This window comes from Vombatus ursinus, unplaced genomic scaffold, assembly GCF_900497805.2.
Source record: "Vombatus ursinus unplaced genomic scaffold, bare-nosed wombat genome assembly UNPS02011014.1, whole genome shotgun sequence".
NCBI lineage: Eukaryota > Metazoa > Chordata > Mammalia > Diprotodontia > Vombatidae > Vombatus > Vombatus ursinus.
The window spans coordinates 18052438-18060415 of NW_020950792.1; the positions used below are offsets into that span (position 1 = coordinate 18052438).

The 7978-nt window shown below is 37.2% G+C and overlaps 1 pseudogene; it reads right to left on the minus strand.

The window, feature by feature from the left end:
* Window positions 1–3180: 3180 nt before the first annotated feature.
* LOC114038442 lies at window positions 3181–6854 on the minus strand (annotated as a pseudogene).
* Window positions 6855–7978: the final 1124 nt, after the last annotated feature.

Here is a 7978-nt window from a genome sequence, read left to right on the forward strand (position 1 = left end):
ATTTTGAAGAACAAAAGGTCCAGAATATCAAGGAAACTAATGCAAAGAAATGCAGGGAAGGTGACCTAACCATTCCAGATCTTAAATTGTATTATAAATCAGCAATCATCAAAACTGCTTGGTACTGGTTAAGAAATAGAGTGTTGGATAGGTTAAGTATTCAAGACACAGTAGTAAATGACTATAGTAATCTATTATTTGATAAACCCAAAGACTCTAGGTTCTGGAATAAGAACCTACTCTTTGAAAAAAAAACTGCTGGCCAAAATGGAAAGGAGTATGGCAGAAACTAGGTATTGATCAAAATCTCACACCATATACCAAAATAAAGTCAAAATAGACTTATGATTTAGATATAAAGGATGATACTGTAAGCAAACTGGAAAAGCAAGGAATAGTTTGCCTATCAGATTTGTGGAAAACAGAATAATTCATGACCAAACAGAAGATAGAGAACATTACAAAAAGCAAAATGGATAACTTTGATTATATTAAATTGAAAAGATTTTGTACAAACAAAGCCAATGCAACTAAGGTTAGAAGGAAGGTAGACAATTAGGAAAGAATTTTTACAACCAGTACCTCTGATAAGTCTTTCATTTCTAAAATACATAGAGAATTAAGTCTAAATTTATAAAAATACAAGTCATTCCCCAATTGATAAATGGTCAAAGGTTATAAACAGGCAGTTCTCAGATGAAGAAATTAAAGTCATCTATAGTCATATGAAAAAAATGCTTTAAATCACTATTGATCAGAGAAATGCAAATCAAAACAACTCTGAGGTACCACATCACACCTATCAGATTGGCCAAGATGACAAAACAAGAAAATGATAAATGTTGCAGAAGATGTGGGAAAATTGGAACACTAATGCATTGTTGGTAGAGTTGTGAAATGATCCAACCATTTTGGAGAGCAATTTAGAACTATGCTCAAAGGGTTATAAAAATGTGCATACCCTTTGACCCAGCAATAGCACTTCTAGGGCTATATCCCAAAGAGATCATACAAATGGGAAAAAGACCCACAGGTACAAAAATATTTATGGCAGCTCTCTTTGTGGTGGCAAAGAATTGGAAATTGAGAGGACTCCCATCAATTGGGGAATGGCTGAACAAGTTGTGATATATCAATGTAATGGAACACTATTGTACTATAAGACATGATGAACAGGCTGACTTCAGAAAAACCTGGAAAGACTTGTATGGTCTGATGATGAGTGAAATGAGCAGAACCAAGAGAACATTGTACATAATAACAGCCATGTTGTGAGATGACTAGTATTGATAAACTTAATCCTTCCCAGCAATACAAGGATCTAAGACATCTCCAAAGGCCTTGTGATGGAAAATGCTATCCACATCCAAAGAAAGAACTGTGGAGTTTGAATGCAGATCGAAGCATACTATTTGCTATTTTTTTTTCTTTTGCTGAGTTTTGTGTCCTCTTTCTGTAGTTCCTCCTATTGCTTCTAATTCTTACTCACAACATCAGTAATGTGAAAATATGTTTAATAGGAATGTATATGTATAGCCTATATCAGATTATGTGCCATCTTGGGGAGGAAGGTGGGGAGGAATGGGGAGAAAAATTTTAAACTCAAAAGCAAATGGAAGTTATTGTTGTTAAATCAAAATAAAATAATTTTTAAAAAAAATTAAAAAAAGAAAAAGAAAACAGCATGAAAAATCCCTGGTCCATACTGTTTGAAGTAATTGGTATCCACACTTATAAGGTCACAAAAAGTGGTTATAATAAAATATACAAGTTGATATAGGAGAAACAAAGATATTTAGGATAGGTTTCCTACCATCAAAAGGGTTATTATTGAACATTCATGTTTTAGATAAAGTCTCTATGACATATAAACTCCCAAATCACAGGTTTTTGGTTTAGCATCTGAACTAAGACACTAATTCCCCTTTGGAAATTGATGTGTGACAGAATGTAAAGTTCACTTCCTTAAACAAACCAGCTAAAAAAAGTGTTAATAATAGTCATTTTGTACTTAGTGTGTCATAAATGTGATATAACCCTTAATATCCCAGCTCTCATGTCTGTTCACCTGCTGTAGAAAAACAGTGATATAACAAGTGTTCAGAATATTATCTCCAAAACAATAGAAAGACCATCCATGTTCCATTGCAGCATTTGGCTTTTAGTACTTTCTTTACACAACTTCTCAGATTTCTTACATGCTCTACCATACAGTAATAATTTCTGAGTTTTTTCTGCTGAATGGCACCTCTTGATATTTCTTTTGTTGATTGTCATCTTGATACACTTTGAAAATGCATGGAAGTTAAATCTTTTTTTTTTTCAGTATCCTCTACACAATTTATTATTACAAGGGGACCTGTGGAGGACAATAGACTCATAAGCGTGTAACTTCCTCTTTACTGTAATGTGGTCAGAGTCCCCAAGACATTTACCCTACTCTTGGTGCAATCCTGCCAACCTTTATTCCACATCTCAAGCAGCACACCCCTGATCTGGTCCCCCACATCACTCCATAAAAACTGACAACTATATAATTAGTTCAGCCAAACAGCCCTGGCTCCCTCCCTACTCCTGCTCCCAGCTCTAGCCTACACATTCACTCACACTCATCACCTCCCACTTCTATTTCTTCTTTATCCTCTGGACCTCTCCATTGCAAGCATAGGGACTTCACTGATCCTGGATACCCAATAATCTTCCTAAAACTTCATACTGTCACTCACACACACACATCCCCATGAGAGGAATAAAGATTAATCAGAATCAGCATTATCAACTCCATTCCCAGTGGGTTCACCAGATGCCCTTATTACAATGCATCCTGGGCTAGACAAAAGGAATCTGAACTGTGATGCAGCTACCCCTCTTCCCTCATCTGAAGGTTCTTAGATCAAGGAATAGCATATCCCCTTCAAGTCTTCCTCCAAAATAAGGACACAATCCAGCAATGAAAAGTCAAGAGTCTGGGTCCCTAAGAGACATCAGTATCTCTCTCCCAGGATTTGGGGCAGGGGGGAGTTAGAGGTGAAGGTTAAGGTAGAAATCAAAAGGTCAAAGTCATCTCCTACAGAATCTGTCCCACCTCTTTCTCTTATTGTCTATCTGGCCTATCACCCCCAACGAGTGGCTGCAGGGGTGGGTGAGGGCCAGGTCCTTCAAAAGGGGAGGGAGGAATGCTCAAGAAGAGAACTCCATAGCATGTCCTGGAGAACCTGAAGTTACAAACTCAGATTTGCTGTTCTGAGAGTCAGTTAGAGAACTGCAGCTGTCAATTGAAACTCTATTTGTCAGGGAAAAAGTTCAAGACTGGAATAATCGGGTCATACAGGAAGATGCCATGTAGTCCATTCCTTGAACAAAATATTTGAAGGCTTTAGTCAGCTTGCTTGGCTGGGTCATCTAGGGCTGACCTCCAGAATCTGCCATCTTGAGGAAAGAGGTCTTGGTTGGGTCCAGCTTGGAATTACATTCCACCATAGCATCTTCATAGAGTGCCTGGTCTCCCATCACAAGCATCACAGGGCACTTGAGGGTTGCATCACACCTATGCTCAAAGTGCAGGTCTTGGCTGTTGTTGTAGCTGTTCCAGAAGAGCTCAATGTTTTCTAGGTTGGGGGCATGTATAATAATATCTCAATACCATTGCACTAGCTCTGAGTGACCAGACAACTCATCTTGACTAAAGAAGTGCTCTAGGATCATCTCAGGGATTAAGGAAGTGAGGCCAGTCAGCTTGTGGGCAGCCCAGTCCATTCAGCCCTTAGCACTGAAATCAATGTTGATGAGAACAAGGCCTTCCACTATTTCTGGGTTTAAAAGAGCAAATCAAGATAGGATATAGACTCCAGCTTTGACCCCAACTCCAATTATGGTAGAGAAGTTCAAGTATTGTGGGATAGTAGGGATCATATCTGCAATCTGTTTGGTTCAAGGCAGAAAACTTTTTAATCAGGACCAGATAAAAGGGAAACTTGAAAAATACATTTTCCCTTCATTTTCTTTAAGATTTAACAATGACATTTTCAAGTATTAGCTTATAATTTAATTGATTGTCTTTACCAGGGAAAGAGTGTGATATATGACAAAGTACACTAAGTGTTAACATAACTATATGACTTGAACAACTCATTAAACCTCTCTGAGCCCATCTGTTCTTATTTTTAAAATGAGCATTGTAATACTTGTACTACCTCAAATGATTCTTCTGATGATCAAATGAAATATTATACAGAAAGTAACATAAAATAAAATCCCAACAGCAAAGACCTACTTAAATTCAATCTGATTAAATACTATCAACATTCATATTCTTCTTTTAAAACTTGAAAACATTTTTTTTACCTTTAATCTCACACTGATTGTTTATGACCCACAACTAAAACCATGCATCATAAAATGGAACAAATAATAAGTTTTCTTTCTGTGTACATAAAGTAATATATAGTGTGGAAAAGACATAAAGCAAATCAACATGTCATGACAATAAATGGGATGTAACTAGTCTAAGTCACTTCTGTAGTAATCTTTTCTCATTAAATGTTCCAGGAAGTTTGTAAGTTGAAACCACATTACCCTCAAAGTTTGATTTAATTGTTTCTGTGCAGCTTAATTGTTCTCCTCAGGCATTTGGCTTAAAATGTTATTAGGAAAAGAAATCATTCAGAAGTAATTGTTAAGAAAAATGCAAAGAATAAAGATATACATATAAGGAATTAATACAAATGTAGAAGACAAAGAGCAATTCTCAGGTATTAACAAAATTACAACAAAATCTCTCCTATATCACTAATAGTATGAGAAATGGAAATCCAAACAGCTCTGAAATTTTATGCCACACACATCATATTAAAAAAAGCAGAAATGGAAAGAAAAGCAGAGAAGAGATAAGGAAAAAGAAAAGAAAAGAAATCCAAAAGAAAGAAACTGTCAAAGTTAGAGGGGCTTCAGAAAGACAAACATACTAATAAAGTGTTGTTAGAGTTTTAATTTGTCCAGTTGTTCTGGAAAAAAATTTGGAATGATTTGAATTAAGTAATTAAAATTACTACAGTAAATCATTTGGCCCAATTGTTGTTGTTCATCTTTTGTTTTTGAAGAGGCCCAATGATGGGTGAATTGGCATGTGAATTGGATTTAAGTGAGACAGATTTGTACAAAGTCATTAGCCACACTCTTGCTGAATCTTCAAATTCCCATGGCAGGACAAAAGTCAAGGTGACTGACAATGGCCCTAGATACAGTGGATGACCTTGGTGTCTTCAATGTCCGACTAAGCTCTACATGTTCCACAGTACCTACTTCTGCTGCCTTCATGGCTTTGGAACAAACCATTCTCATTTTACCGTTCTACCAGGTAAAGTCTTCACATGCTTGAAATAGACATCTCCCAAACTCACTGAAAGGTTTTAGGCCTGTAGATTACACAGAACCTGGTTTAGCCTATTTACTGAGACAGTTTAATGATATGTGGCTTCTGTGCATGCCATAGCTTCTTGGAGGCACAGGTGAGAGTTGGGTGATAGTAGACACTAAGGATGTCCACTGAAAAGGGATTGGTAAGCTCTCACACCAAAGGTGCTAGTCCTCCCTGAACTCTCCATGTACTCTCCAGTAATTTAGATGTCTAAGAAATAAAGTCATGCACAGCAAAATATTCATAGCAGCAATTTTTTGTACTATCAAAGATCTGGAAATAAATGATTTGTTCATTGATTATGGAATTGAATTATGGTCCAAAAACATAATGGAATAATAATACTTGTTGTAAGAAATGAATAAAAGAACCAAACGTTTCAAAGTAAAGCAAACAGAACAAGGTAAACAATACAGATGACTACCATAATGCAGAAGGAAATGACAACAAAATTAAACATACATTCAGTGTAATTATAGTGACCAAACTGGCCCCAAAGAAGAAGTAGTAAAATGTTATCACCCTCCATTCTCTGAAGAGGCAAGGGACTGATCTATGTTGATGTGTTCTTTACTTCTGATAAACTGCTTTTTCCCTTTCTTCTTTGTATAAATTTATAAGGGATGTTTCTCTGGATAAGAAATCAGGGAATGCTATATTTGGAAATGAAGATGATATAAAAACAAAAATCAATAAATGTTTTAAAGAAACTTTCAAAGACAAATATGATTTTCTAATTGTATTTGGAATTTGGAAATTTTCACTTTCAATACTTTGCAGATTGAGTCACTAATTACACATATCTGCCAACTTTATATTCCTGAAACACAAAGCTGACAATGCCATGTATCTGTCAAAAAAAAAGTCTAGTGGTTCTCTATTATCCTTAAAATGAAATATTAACTTCTTTTGCTATAAAATGTCTGACTCAAGACAGTTGAAGTTGGATGGGCCAATTGGAGAGAAGGCTTTCAATTTTAAAAGGTAATAGGTATTAAGGTACATATAGCTAGGGAGAGATAAATTTTGGGCATTATAGCAGCGCTGAAGGTGATATGAAGAAATTAGTAGGGATTACAGTGAGTTGAAGGGTTTCATTTCCAGAAGCCAAGATAGTGGAGTAAGAAATAAGTCGTACTTACCATCCCTTATTAACCTCTGAAAGCCCAGAAAATATTGTGCCTAGGAAAAACCCTGGAATAGCTGAACCAAAAGACAGGGTGCAGCAATCCAGTAGCCCAGGTAGCATGAGGAATTAACCTAAAAGGCCCCTCATGCACTGAGGGAAGGGGAGCAGTACAGAATGGGAGACTTCCCAGCAAGCTAGTGGTAAAGCCCCACCTCAGCCTACCAGGGGAGATTCTGAAGCCCAGGTGGTAGAGCAGGTGCACACCAACACCAAGACCCTTGAGTGCCTCAGTAAGAGCAGGGAACCCATGGAAACTGGCTCAGAAAAGTACCACCTGCCTCAGTGACCTACAGCAGTCAAGTCTTCCAGTGCCTCAGCAAAACTCTGGGAAGTGATCCAAGGGGGAAAGCCCCAAGTGGAGAAACATCCCTCAGCAGTGAAATACCAATCTGAAAGGAGAGAAAGGAAAGGCCTGAGTGAGCAGGCAACCTCCAGAGGCCAGACTACCCAATCCTACCCCTAGAGTTCCAGTATTGCTGATTCCAGGCCAACACTAGGTAACCTGCCAGAACCCTACAGCCTCCAACTGCCAAGATCAGAGGCCCCAGCACACAAAGTCAGTGCCCAGGCCCCAGGCTCCCAGCACAAGAAACTTTGGTCAGTGCCCCCTACTCTCTCAGCAGGAGAGCACAATCTTTTTTAAAGGCCAGGAAATAAGCAAACACCATGAGCAAAAAAAAATGTACTATAGATTTTTATCGTGGGAAGAGTGAAGATCAAGGCAGAAATTCTGAAGAGGACAACATTGTCAACAAACCCACATCTGGAACCTCAAAAATTATGAACTGGTCTGAAGCCCAAAAAACTTTCTTAAAAGAGTTCAAGAAGGACCTTAAAAGTCAAATAAGAGATATAGAAGAGAAATTGGGAAAAGAAATGAGAGGTATGAAAGAGAGAGTCAGTAGCTTGGAAAAGGAAGGACAAAAATTAATTGAAGAAAACAACTCCTTTAAAAGCAGAATTGGCCAAACAGAAAAAGGAGACATAAAAACTCACTGAGGAGAGGAATTACTCAAAAAATAAAATGGGTCAAATGGAAAAGGAGGTACAAAATCAAATAGAAGAAAATGATTTGTTAACAATTAGAATTGGGTAAATGGAAGCTAATGACTCAGTGAGAGAACAAGAATCTTTTGAACAGAAACAAAAGAAGGAAAAAAATAGGTGAAAATGTAAAATATGTTATTGGTGAAACAACTGATCTAGAAAATAGATCCAAGACAGACAATATAAAAGTTATTGGTCTACCTGAATTTCTCAATGAAAAAAAAATAGCCTGGACAGCATCTTTCAGGAAATCATCAAGGAAAACTACCCTGAAGTCCTAGAACCAGAGGGTAAAATATCCATAGAAAGAATCCACCAATCATCTC